At 38.1% G+C, this 14,052-nt stretch overlaps 1 protein-coding gene and 1 long non-coding RNA gene across 2 annotated transcripts in view; one reads left to right on the top strand and one right to left on the bottom strand.

The window, feature by feature from the left end:
- Nucleotides 1–14,052, bottom strand: part of nr6a1a (nuclear receptor subfamily 6, group A, member 1a) — a 148,871-nt gene that overhangs the window by 120,945 nt on the left and 13,874 nt on the right. The gene's annotated exons all lie outside the window — the stretch shown is intronic.
- Nucleotides 576–13,162, top strand: LOC127415500 (uncharacterized). The gene is made up of 2 exons (XR_007892944.1): nucleotides 576–905; nucleotides 11,274–13,162. It is a non-coding gene; the product is annotated as an uncharacterized LOC127415500 (long non-coding RNA).

The raw sequence follows: 14,052 nt of genomic DNA, 5'->3' as shown, positions 1-14,052 counted from the left end.
TAAACTCAGGAGTTATATTTTCGGTTTGAATGAATTCTTAATGGGCTTCTCCACTACAAAGAGAGGATTATGTAAAAAAAAAAAAAAAAAAAAAAAAAAGAAAATACTGATAAAACATGCCTTTATTTAACATTTCTGAATTATTAAATCTAAAATACGCCACGGAAATGGGACAGTTCTGCCTGTTTCCTAAACTTCACTTCTTGACACTTTTATTGTGGCAAAATAGCTGCACAAGATTTGCAGCTCTTCTCGTACACACACCTAAACAGTTCTTCTCTTTCTCTCTTTCTCTCTCTCTCTCTCTCTCTGTCCCCTTCACAATGATTAGTGTCAGACTGACAGAGTGCAGCAGTCCTGCCCTGCCCTGGTCAGAACAGTAGTCTGGAATACTGAGAGACTCTTTTTTCAGCAACCTCAAAAGCAGCCAATCACAGCGCTCTAGCCCCGGAGCTAGCCTCAACCAGCCAATAGAAAGAGCTTCTGCTTGTCACCTGACAAAATGTGCCCCTGTCCATCAACTGAGTCATATATAGCCCATTCCAGCAGCCTCAGACAAGGCTGTAAGTGTGTATGGGACCGGCTGAGGACTCTGTGTATCTACAGTTTGCTTTGCGACTGACTGTGTGTGCTTGCTTGTGGGTTTGGGCGCAAATGAAGAAGCAAACGAGTATGCGACCAAAAAAAAAAAAAAAAAATCTATGAGAAAGAGACAGATTTTTCTGGAAGTTAACTCATTTTGTGCTCAAGAAGGACTCAAGATTTTGGAGGCTACTTTTTTTTTTGTTGAATAAGTAAATTTTTTTTTTTCAGTCACTTTTGTCCAGTTTTTGCAATTTTGACAGAACCCTTGATAGAAAAAAAAAAAAAACTACAAGTTAGCTCTGGTGACATTATGGTGGGGGGTAAGTATTTTAAACTATTTTAATAAAAAAAAAAAAAAAATATATATATATATATATATATATATATATATATATATTTTTTTTTTTTTAAAAGTCTATTCCTCTGTTATGGCTCAAAAGTCATTGCGTGTTTAACGTGCTGGCGTGCCGTGTGCTTTGACTCCAGCCGAGTTCATTCAGTGCATTCCACTGTTACGTGGTGCTTGTTTGCTTTTCTGTTATCTAAGTTCTGAATGAGGGCTAACGCTTTTCACACACAGCGTCCGGACGGGCATCTGACAGACAAACCGTCATGATCCCTATTAGTTCCACAATCACCACTGCTAGTAGAGCTGGGAAAATGTGAGAGATATGAGTGAAAGAAGTTTGTGAATGAGCTGGGTGGTGCTAATCAGCAGTTTCATGGCCTTGTCCTAGTTGTGAGAGTTTCTTAATTACAGTTTTGCGTGGACTTTTGAGTGTTCCATGCGGGACGGCTTGTGTGTGCGCATGCGGAGGGTGTGATTTGGCGGCGAGCAGTGATGTGTGCGTGTTTGTGTGTGTTTTTGGGGGGGATGGGGGGGTAGACAGTGAGACAAAAGCAAAAGACCCCCATCTAGACAGACTAGGTCAACCCTCATCCTAACCCACAGCTGTACAGGTCACCCGGTTGAGAGAGAGAGAGAGAGAGAGAGAGAGAGAGGGACAGAGGGGACCCCTAAGGGTTAGAGGTTGCGAGACACTTGCTCTCAAACTACGAAAAGGTGGAGGGACGAGTTTGCTGCCCGTCTGTGTCTGTCTTATATTTCCATGCAGCACAAAGGTGTGTTTTCTGTTTTGGTTTGTGGTGGGACATGAGAAACGCACTTATGATGCCAAAAAGGGGGTAGTGAGTTCATTCTAGCTGCTAAAACAAGAGGGAGGGAAAGGCGCTGAGAAAAGGTCTGTAATTATGGCAAGGAGTCTGTGTTTTTTTCTTTGTGTGTGTGGGAGGGTGGAGGTCACAAGGTTTGGAATGGATTGACAGACAGCAAATGCTGTCTACCTATTATTATTTTTTCATCTTTACACAATGCTTTTGTCCAAAGGTCTTAATCCATAAAGCAATTTGTCATAGAACGAGACTATCAGAACTATAACACCAAATGCAGCTCTGAAAAGTTCAAACATACATGTTTACTTAGCTACATAAATGGGGACATCTCATAGACTTCTATTGTTTATATAAAGGTAATTCAAAAAGACCAACTCTAAGGCACTGTCTTACCCTATTTCAATTTTTGGAACTGAAAAACAAACAAACAAACAAACAAACAAGTTGTATTTAATTTATGAAGTGTTGTTCCAAATGAGTATGGTACTAAATATCTCCAAAGCGAGGTTTTGTCAAATTTAGCCCATATTTGGGGACAATTTTGTCCTTCAACTATATCCAAGTATGCACACATATAAATTTGTTAACAGGGTCGTTAACATAATTTAGTCATTAAAACATCACAAACTAGTTTAACGAGCAAATGGAGCAATACATTTATTCCCGAGGAATCAAACAAATCAGCAGCAACGGTGTGATTTTTATCTTCAGAGGAACCAGATTGACGCAATAATGCGTTTATGTCCAAGAATGTCCTGCTCAGGATACAAACGTGTTTATGGCAGATGTTCTGAAATACCCGGCATGTACAGTCTTGTTCAGTTGTACCAATCCAGGCGGGAACACATATACATGCATGCACGCAAACACACAAACACACACAATACTCCTCCCACCCCTAACCACTTATATACAGACTACATTATATGGCTGATCAGCAACAAAAATAAAAAAGTTCCCAACTTTAAATCAAAGAACATGATTTTGATGTTCTCTCATTTCTACCAGTCTTTGAATTAAAAGAATAGTTCACCCTGTTCCAAACCCATATGACTTTCTTTCTTCTATGAAACACAAAGAAATGTTAGGCAGAACGTTAGGACCTCCGTCACCACTCACTTTCATTGCATCTTTTTTTTTCTTCATAAAATAGAAGTTCATGGTCACTGAGACTGAACAATATGCCAAACATCTCCTTTTACGTTCCATTCAAGTAAGTAATACAGGTTTAGAATGACATGAGGTTGAATGATGTTCTCCTTTTTGGGAGAACACTTTTTCATCACAAGTTCCACGCTGCACAAAAATGACTAGCCAGCCAATGTAAAGCTTGAACACACACACACACACACACACACACACACACACACACACACACACACTCACACGCTCTGTGTGCATGATTATCAGACAGCACTAAGTCTGGGGGATGGGATGAGGGGCGGGAGAGTGTGGGACAGGATATGGGAGTCTTTGATGCGACTGCAAGGTGGAGAGGACTGCTCTATAACAGAGGAAGAGTGCCCTAATCAGACCCACAAGCAGTATGCAGTAAAACCTGTCTGAGTAACACCACCTAGGGCTACACAATAAATCAAATCCATAATCCAGATTACAATTATATCTGCCGCAATTTACGAATCGTGAAAAGTGATGATTAGAGCGTGCAAATTCAGGTCTGCCCTCAGTGCTTCAAAATATTCTATTTAAAATGTTTGCAGTGTTTGAGCATTCTAACCAATCACCGATTTCTGTGTATACTGCTTTTTTTGTGATTGGATTTCAGTTCTCAGCTTGTTTTAAATGTGTAGCCTACCTAAAGAATATGGCATGCAGTTGCACCACACATGTATTCGTACGTGTTTTTAATCAAAATTCTCAAATAATCTACAATTATGATTTATGATTTTTGTCATCATTGACCAGACCTAACACCATCTCAGGCTCTTTCACAAGTGAACTGATGCAAAAGGTGCTATCCATTTAAAAAGCACTACCTCCCATCATCCTTTTTCATTCCCTGCTTCTCGATCTAATACGCCGGTCTAATCCATCCGCAGGAATCCTGTTCGGCCCCTCACCCCAAGCTCTGATTACACACTAGACAGGAGAGAATAGGTCAGCCTATTGTGTAAAATACAGCAGCTTTAGCCAAACCTGAAGATTATGGCATCCCTTGATCGCAGATGTGGCGTTGCGGTTTAGGATGCGGTCACGTTGCGCATCTGTTCGGGTTTATCGGTCCTGTCCTCTTTTTTGACAAGTTGAAGTGAGAAACACAGATTGGCGTGCTTAAATGCCAGTGGTCGCAGATCAGACATGCTGTAAATATTACAAAGATACGGTCGCTCTTTCAAGTTGTGTGTCGCTACGGTGTTGGTGAGGTGAAATAACGTGTTGAGCAATACTGTTTCAGTGGTTGTTTGAGGTGCAAGTTGTACAATCATTTAGTTGTTTATGGTCTTCTAAAAGCATGATCCTACAGGAGTGTGTGAAGTTGTAAAGAAATACCTTTGGAAGAACCCTGCCGGTTTTAAATCAAAGCAGAAATAGTCTTCTTTTTGTACTCCTTTGGAGTGGCTAAGAATCAGAATCGATTTTATTAGGTGGCATGTGCATTTGCTATGGTATTTAAGTGCATAAGTGTGCTGAGAGCAACCCACTGACCTTATCTTTAAGACAGGTATAGAAAATGTTGCATGTACATCTGGGTGTGTAAAGTATGCACACAATGACAAAGCTTTGCACAGAAATTTTTGTTCCGTGAGCGTCTGAATCTAGCATGAGATATGTAGCCAAAACGCACTCTGAGCCGTGCTGCATAAAAAATAAAAAAAAATAAAAAAAAATAACTCATCGCTGGGGTTGTCACAAATCATTCGGAATGAGGCATTTTATTAAAGAGTTGTAACGGAATGCTGAGTTACAATGGGAGATGCATTAATGCTGTCTGGATCAGTGAAGATGCTCTACATAAAATAAAAACACTTTCCACTTTCATCCTGGTCATTTGATATGGTCTTTATGGTCGCTACTGCTTTCAAAGAATATGCAAAAGACAGACAAAATGGTTAGAAAGGATTGTTGTGCGAACTGTAGCCTAGCAGTTAGTGTATGTGCTGAAACAATGGTGCTCATGTCGAGAACATGGGTTCAAATCTGGGTTGCAATGCAACTCTTTATTACAGAAAAAAGCGTTAATGTTTTCATTCAAGAAACCCATGCAGAAAAGAATGAAAAAGGGAAAGATTTAAAGAAAGCAAAAGAAAAAAGTGGAAGAATGCAGACTCAACCGTCAATTTTGGACAGCTGGGATTGATGTTTTTCATCGTGCCACTCAGCCTAAAGAGCGTAAGGTGTTTGTTTTATCAGTGAGAAGGCAAAAACGACAAAGACAGAGAGTGTGAGAGAAAGAGATGAAATAGCACAGCTGGGAGTGAAGACGACAGCATGAGAAGAAGAGGAGTGTGTATGATAATGCTCTTAACCTGCACAAAGGGAATAGAGTCAGAGCTGTGGCACTGCCAGTGCTGTGGTTAATGCATCCCTCTCGGTCTGTCAGCTCGCCCGCTCGCTCGTGCTAATCCACTGAGCTTTAGCCGCTCTTTGAAATGTGAATGGAGAAGCCTCCTGATTTCTTTAAGATCACCACACAGTCATCGTCAGGGTTTCAGCTTCTTTCCTCTAAACTCTAAACTCTCAAGTTAAGCACTTTACGAGTGTCTCATTAGCAAAGCTGAGCTGAGTGGAGCGGACGTGCTGTGATTGCGTTTATGGAGGTGTGCTGAATGTATTGGGTGGTAATGTATGCAAATGACAAAAGTTTGTTGACTACGAGGCCTTTCAGTCCATCTACATTGAGAGCGAGCGACGCAATGCGCACGATGAGACAGAACTAGAACGATCCCAGTAACATCAATGAAGCAACGTTGCACTAATGATTATAATAGGAGGGTTATAGTTTTACTTAACTGCAAAAAAAATTCTTAATCAGTCATTTGTCTTGTTTAGTAAAAATATTGAAACGATAAAGAGTACCACTGGCAAATTGCTATATTAAAGTAAAGCAAATATATATGGAAGTATAAGTATTTCACTAAATATTGTTAGATTTATGCTTAAAACAAGAAAGAAAAAACTATACCATGGGGTAAGAAAAATAAACAATTGATGTGATTTTGCCTCTCAAGTACATATATCTTGTTTTAAAAGATGTTTAAATTACTTTTTTTTGCAATATTGCGTTGCTTGCAACAGGCTTGTTTGCAGTGCAGATGCGTTGAGCTGAGTTTATATACTGTATGCGTGCATGTGTTTTTATGTTTAATGTCACAGAATAACTTGCTGTCAGTGATCATTACTGACATCAACAGTAATGTGATGAGAGCTGAGGAGACAGCAACCCACACACATACACAGACAAAAGGGATACATGAACATTTAGTTCACATGATTGCCTCAAATCTTGTGTGTGTGTGATTATAAAGTGAGATTAGCATTAGAGATTAGCTTTAGTTTGAAGCAAACACTGTGGCAGCGTGGCATCTACAGAACAGATTAAACCCAGACTGAACGTCCAAATCAAGTGAGTGTGTGTTTGTGTGCGTGTGTGTATGTGTATTAAGCTTTTATTTGCCTCTGCACATCCTTGGGCAAACACTAATTTAGCAGCATATCGCCTCATCAATGTTACATTACACTTTATTAAGATTCTAATATTTATGAAAAATGTATTGTGGAAAATGATAGTTTTACAGCACACTCTCTCAGTTTTCACCCATCTAATTTTCATCCAATTTTAGTCTCTAAAAAGTACCAAAAAGACGAACAAAACCACAACTGCATTTCGATATATGCAGCGATCAATGTTCAAATATACACAAGGAAAACAGAACCAGTTGCAAGACAGTATGCAAATATGTGTAAGAAAGAATACCAAAAGCAATGCAGTACGCCAAACCACGCAGGAAAGAAGACCAATCACAATCCAGTATGCAAAACCATCAAGGAAAAAGACCAATCGCAGTTCAGTACACAAAATGATGCAAGAAAGAGGACCAATCACAATTCAGTACGCAAAACTATATAAAAAAAAGAAGTCCAATCACAATTCAGTATGCAAAATCATGAAAGAAAAAGACCAAATCACAGCTCAGTCAAGTCATTTTTATTTGTATAGCGCTTTTCACAACACACATCGTTTCACAGCAGCTTTACAGAAAATCATGCATTAACAGAAAAGACACTGAAGGTGTACAGTACACAAAACAATGCAAGAAAGAAGGCCAATCCCAATTCAGTACGCAAATGATGCAAGAAAGAAGACCAATCGCAAATCAGTACGCAAAACCATGCAGGAAACAGAGCAATCGCATTTCAGTACGCAAAATGATGCAACATAGAAGACCAATCGCAATTCAGTATGCAAAACCATGCAAGAAAGAATACCAGTCGCAATTCAGACGCAAAACGATGCAAGAAAGAAGACCAATCGCAAATCAGTACGCCAAACAATGCAAGAAAGAAGACCAATCGCAATTCGGTATGCAAAACCATGCAGGAAAATGACCAATCACAGTTCAGAACACAAAACGATGCAACAAAGAAGACCAATCGCAATTCAGTAGGCAAAACAATGCAAGAAAGAAGACCAATCGCAATTCGGTATGCAAAACCATGCAGGAAAATGACCAATCACAGTTCAGAACACAAAACGATGCAACAAAGAAGACCAATCGCAATTCAGTACGCAAAACAATGCAAGAAAGACCAATCGCAATTGAGTACGGAAAAAAAAAAAAACATGCAAGAAAGAAGGCCAATCCCAATTCAGTACGCAAAACCATGCAGGAAACAGAGCAATCACAGTTCAGTACACAAAACCATTCAAAAAAGAAAACCAATCGCAATTGTGTGCAAAAAAAAAAAAAAAAAAAAAAAAAGAAAACATGCAGGAAAGACGACAATTACAATTCAGTATGCAAAACCATTCAAAAAAGAATACCAATTGCAATTCAGTATGCAAAACGATGCAAGAAAGAAGACCAATCGCAATTCATTAAGCAAAATTATATAAAAAAGACAACCAAATCGCAATTCAGTACGCAAAACTATATAAAAAAAGAAGTCCAATCAAAATTCAGTATGCAAAATCATGAAAGAAAAAGACCAATCGCAGCTCAGTCAAGTCATTTTTATTTGTATAGCGCTTTTCACAAACACATCGTTTCAAAGCAGCTTTACAGAAAATCATGCATTAACAGCATTAACAGAAAAGACATTGAAGGTGTACAGTACACAAAACAATGCAAGAAAGAAGGCCAATCCCAATTCAGTACGCAAATGATGCAAGAAAGAAGACAAAAATCACAATTCAGTATGCAAAATGATACAGGAAAAAGACCAAATCACAGTTCAGTATGCAAAACAATGCAAGAAAGAAGACCAATCTCAATTCAGTATGCAAAACGATGCAAGAAAGAAGACAAAAATCACAATTCAGTACGCAAAACAATGCAAGAAAGACCAATCGCAATCGAGTACGCAAAAAAAAACATGCAAGAAAGAAGGCCAATCCCAATTCAGTACGCAAACGAAGCAAGAAAGAAGACAAAATCACAATTCAGTACGCAAAACAATGCAAGAAAGAAGACCAATTGCAAATCAGTATGCAAAACGATGCAAGAAAGAAGACCAATCGCAATTCGGTATGCAAAACCATGCAGGAAAATGACCAATCACAGTTCAGAACACAAAACGATGCAACAAAGAAGACCAATCGCAATTCAGTAGGCAAAACAATGCAAGAAAGACCAATCACAATTGAGTACGCAAAAAAAAAAAAAAAAAAAAAAAACATGCAAAAAGAAGGCCAATCCCAATTCAGTATGCAAACGAAGCAAGAAAGACGACGAAATCACAATTCAGTATGCAAAATGATGCAGGAAACAGAGCAATCGCATTTCAGTATGCAAAACAATGCAAGAAAGAAGACCAATCGCAATTCGGTATGCAAAACCATGCAGGAAAAAGACCAATCACAGTTCAGTACACAAAACCATTAAAAAAAGAAGACTAATCCCAATTCAGTACGCAAAACAATTCAAGAAAGAAAACCAATCGCAATTGAGTATGCAAAAAAAAAAAAAAAAAAAAAAAAACATGCAGGAAAGAAGACAATCACAATTCAATACGCAAAACCATTCAAAAAAGAAGACCAGTCGCAATTCAGTACGCAAAACAATGCAAGAAAGAAGACCAAATGCAATTGAGTATGCAAAAAAAAAACATGCAGGAAAGAAGACCAATCACAGTTCAGTACACAAAACGATGCAAAAAGGAAGACCAATTGCAATTCAGTACGCAAAACAATGCAAGAAAAAAGACCAAATGCAATTGAGTATGCAAAAAAAAAAAAAAACATGCAGGAAAGAAGACCAATCACAGTTCAGTACGCAAAACCATTCAAAAATCGTAATTCAGTACGCAAGAAAGACCAATCGCAATTGAGTTTGCAAAAAAAAAAAAAAAAAAAACCATGCAGGAAAAAAGACCAATCACAGTTCAGTACACAAAACGATGCAAAAAATAAGACCAATCGCAATTCAGTACGCAAATCAATGCAAGAAAGAAGACCGATCGCAATTCGGTATGCAAAACGATGCAGGAAAAAGACCAATCACAATTGAGTATGCAAAAAAAAAAAAAAACATGCAGGAAAGAAGACAATCACAATTTAGTACGCAAAACCATTCAAAATAGAAGACCAATCGCAATTCAGTACGCAAAACAATGCAAGAGAGACCAATCGCAATTGAGTATGCAAAAAGAAACATGCAGGAAAGAAGACAATCACAATTTAGTACACAAAACGATGCAAAAAGGAAGACCAATCGCAATTCAGTACGCAAAAAAAAAATAAAAAATAAAAAAAACATGCAAGAAAGAAGGCCAATCCCAATTCAGTACGCAAACGAAGCAAGAAAGAAGATAAAATCACAATTCGGTACGCAAAATGAAGCAAGAAAGAAGACCAAATCGCAATTCGGTATGCAAAACAATGCAAGAAAGACCAATCACAATTATGCAAAAAAAAAAAAAAAATCACATGCAAGAAAGAAGGCCAATCCCAATTCAGTATGCAAACGAAGCAAGAAAGAAGACGAAATCACAATTCAGTATGCAAAATGATGCAGGAAACAGAGCAATCGCATTTCAGTATGCAAAACAATGCAAGAAAGAAGACCAATCGCAATTCGGTATGCAAAACCATGCAGGAAAAAGACCAATCACAGTTCAGTACACAAAACCATTAAAAAAAGAAGACTAATCCCAATTCAGTACACAAAACAATTCAAGAAAGAAAACCAATCGCAATTGAGTATGCAAAAAAAAAAACATGCAGGAAAGAAGACAATCACAATTCAGTACGCAAAACCATTCAAAAAAGAAGACCAATCGCAATTCAGTACGCAAAACAATGCAAGAGAGACCAATCGCAATTGGGTATGCAAAAAGAAACATGCAGGAAAGAAGACCAATCACAGTTCAGTACACAAAACGATGCAAAAAATAAGACCAATCGCAATTCAGTACACAAATCAATGCAAGAAAGACCAAATCGCAATTCGGTATGCAAAACGATGCAGGAAAAAGACCAATCACAGTTCAGTACGTAAATCAATGCAAGAAAGAAGACCAATCGCAATTGAGTATGCAAAAAAAAAAAAAAAACATGCAGGAAAGAAGACAATCACAATTTAGTACGCAAAACCATTCAAAATAGAAGACCAATCGCAATTCAGTACGCAAAACCATGCAGGAAAGGATACAAAATCACAATTCAGTATGCAAAATGATGCAGAAAAAAAGACCAATGGCAGTTCAGTACGCAAAACGATGCAAGAAAAAAGACCAATTGCAATTCAGTACGCAAAACAATATAAGAAAGAAGACAAAATCACAATTCAGTACGCAAAACAATGCAGGAAAAAGACCAATCGCAGTTCAGTACGTAAAATGATGCAAGAAAGGCGACCAATCACAATCCAGTATGCAAAACTAGATAAAAAATATGACAAATCGCAATTCAGTATGCAAAACTATACAAAAAAGACGACCAATCACTATTCAGTATGCAAAAAGATACAGGAAAGAAGACCACCAGCAATTCACTGCTTCCAAAGATGCAAGAAATAAGACCAATCGCAATTCAGTGCGCAAAAGATGCAAGTTTATGAAAACCAAAATTAGATAGCACACCTAATAACTGAATTATCAAAAAACAAAGTTAGAATGGGGTTTGTACATGAATCTGTTCAGGAATGAATTGCAGAACTTCAATGCTTATAGTTAAGAGTTTAGAAAAACACCTAGCCAGAATTTTTGAAGAATATAATCATGACTGCTGTTTTGCAAGTCTCTTTTTGTGTATTCCTCATTTCAAAGGTGTCTGTTTTTTGACACCCGCAATAAATGGGTCAGTGTCTAAGTGGCTGTCTCTTTCTCTCCTGCAGAACGCCCCCTGAGTTTGACTGATGGAGAGACACGCTGATGGAGAAGTGAGAGTCGTTCAGCTCTGACCCCGAACAATAAGCTTCAACGTGATGGGAGCAGACAGCCGCAATCATGGAAATGTCACGGCCAACATCAGAGACCCTGCAGCCTCCTTTTTCATTCCCTTAATCCACAATCCTTCCTCTGCTCTCCTCTTCTGAGCAATATACATATTCATTGGCTCAAGTCCTCACCATTCTAATGAGGGCTAGACCAGCGTGCTATGAAAGAGAGCAGAGATAAGGGAGGTGGGTGGGTGGGGGGTTAAAAAGAGGAGAGACCGTCTTTGAACTCCCAAAAAATAAGCGATGGATGAGAGGTCATGATGAATAGATAGATTGTTGAAATGATAAGAGATACAGTGAGAGAGACAGATCAGATCCTGGTTCTTTTTCGTGGTCTATAGACAGCAGAGTTAGTTGTGTTTGATTTAAATGGGGAATTATTTAGTCGCTTTCAATAAGTGTGCTGTTATACATTTATTTCACCCTGCAAACTGCTTACATGAGGGGGTGGGGGAAACGTAGGAGTACAAGAGAGGTGGAAGAAATACTGACTAAATGGAGACATAGAGATGCATATATAGATAGATGTACTGTACAATATTTTGAGGTGCTGAAGAAATTGAAATGAAGGTTTTTGAATCTTTTGTTGACAGGCATGTTTAGAGTAGAGATGCACAAATATACGGTAGGTGATAATATCAGTAGTGGCCGATTTTAATTAAATACTTATTAAACATATACATATAAATATAAAAAATGATTTACTAATTTTAATTATTAATTTAATATAAACAACCCCAATTCCGAAAAAGTTGGGACAGTATGAAAAATGCTAATAAAAACAAAAATTAGTGATTTGTAAATTATATTCATCCTTTGCTATATTGAAAGCACCACAACTACACATAATATGATGCTTTACCTTGTGAATTTTTTTGTTTTGTTTGTTTGTTTGTTTTTTTTGCAACACTCCAAAAAAAGTTGACACAGGGGCAATTTAAGACTAATAACAATATGATGAGTTGAAATAAGGCCATGTGAAACAGGAAATGTTAAACAGGTGAGGCAAATGTGTCATAGTATATAAGGAGCATCCAAAAACAGCCTAGTCCTTCAGGAGCAAGGATCGTTCAAGACTTGTCAAATTGCCAACAGATGCTTCAGCAAATAATCCAGCTCTCTGAGAACAATTTTCCCCAAAGACAAATTGGAAGAATTTTGGGCATTTCACCCTCTACAGTGCACAACATAGTTAAAAGATTCAAGGAATCTGGTCAAATCTCGGTGCGTAAAGGGCAAGATGAAAACCACTTCTGAATGTGCGTGATCTCTGATCCCTCAGACGTCACGGTCTTAAACATCATTCATCTGTAATGGATTTCATGAACATGGGCTTGGAATAACTTTAATAAACCTATGTTACTCAACACCACTCGCCGCTGCACCCACAGATGCAAGTTAACTTTACTATGCAAAGCAGAAGCCATACATCAACACTGTCCAGAAGCGCTGCTGACTTATCTGGGCTCGGTCTCATCTTAGATGGAAAGTAGAACAGTGGAACTGTGTTTTTTGGTCTGAAGAGTCCACATTTCAAAATGTTTTTGAAAAACGAGGAAAAGGACCATCCAAGCTGTTATCAGCGTCAGGTCCAAAAGCCAGTGTCTGCATGGGCCAGGGGTGTGTTAGTGCCCATGGCATGGGTAACTCGCACATCTGTGAGAACACCATGAATGCAGACAGATATGATAATGTTTTTATTAGCATTTTCATACTGTCCTAACTTTTTTGGAATTGGAGTTGTAATAGGCCTGTCATGATTATTAAATAATCGTCTAATTGTGGTTATTTGAATAATCGTGGATATTTGAGATAACCTCCATTATTATACACTTCAAATTCCAATTGCGTGTTACTGTCCAAATAAGAGAATTTTAAGCTAATATTTAAATGCCATGAACGGCACGTTTGTGTGTCTCATTCAACGGAACTCTGACTGTCTTACTGCCACACCGCAAACCACACCCAGAGCAGCTCCTGACGAGCACATGAAGATGAACCACTTCTGAAGCGCTGTGATGCAAACACCATCTGTGGAGGTTTGCGCCAAACTCCTGTGAAAAAACCTACGATTTTGATATTGAACACAAAATGCTCCAGTTGCACTTTAATTTAGCAATCATGTAATGTCAAATGTTCTTAGTTATTGGGTTTCATACACACAGTGTTAATGACATTCAGTGAAACAAGAAGAGATGGCCGTTTACTCTATTTCTGTGGAGATGACACAATGAAAAAACTTTTCAAATACACACAAAATCTCAAAGGCCTTCCTTCATGATAATTGGTAACTTTAATCAAAGAGCCTTAAAATAATGTGTGAAAGTGAATAATTCAGGACAGAAATATTTTACTACTGCAAAAAATAACAATATAATATAATATAACATCATATAATATAATTATATTCAGATTGGCTGGGTTCCAAAAACAACTAGGGATGCACCGATCCGATACCTGAATCGGTATCGGCTCTGATACTGACGTTTTTAGATGGATCGGGTATCGGTCCGACGAGCCCGATCCAAATCCGATACTGTGAGTTAGTCATGTTTGTTCCTGTCAAGCTTCAAAAATTACATAAAAGAACCATTAAAACACCACTGAAGTAGTTCATATGACTCTTGCATTTTATTCAAAGCCACCTGAAGACGTGCGATAGCTCTGTGAATCA

Source organism: Myxocyprinus asiaticus, chromosome 24, assembly GCF_019703515.2.
Source record: "Myxocyprinus asiaticus isolate MX2 ecotype Aquarium Trade chromosome 24, UBuf_Myxa_2, whole genome shotgun sequence".
NCBI classification, from domain to species: Eukaryota; Metazoa; Chordata; class Actinopteri; order Cypriniformes; family Catostomidae; genus Myxocyprinus; species Myxocyprinus asiaticus.
The sequence above is the reverse complement of the archived record's forward strand: the minus strand, read 5'-3'. Positions and strand labels throughout refer to the sequence as shown.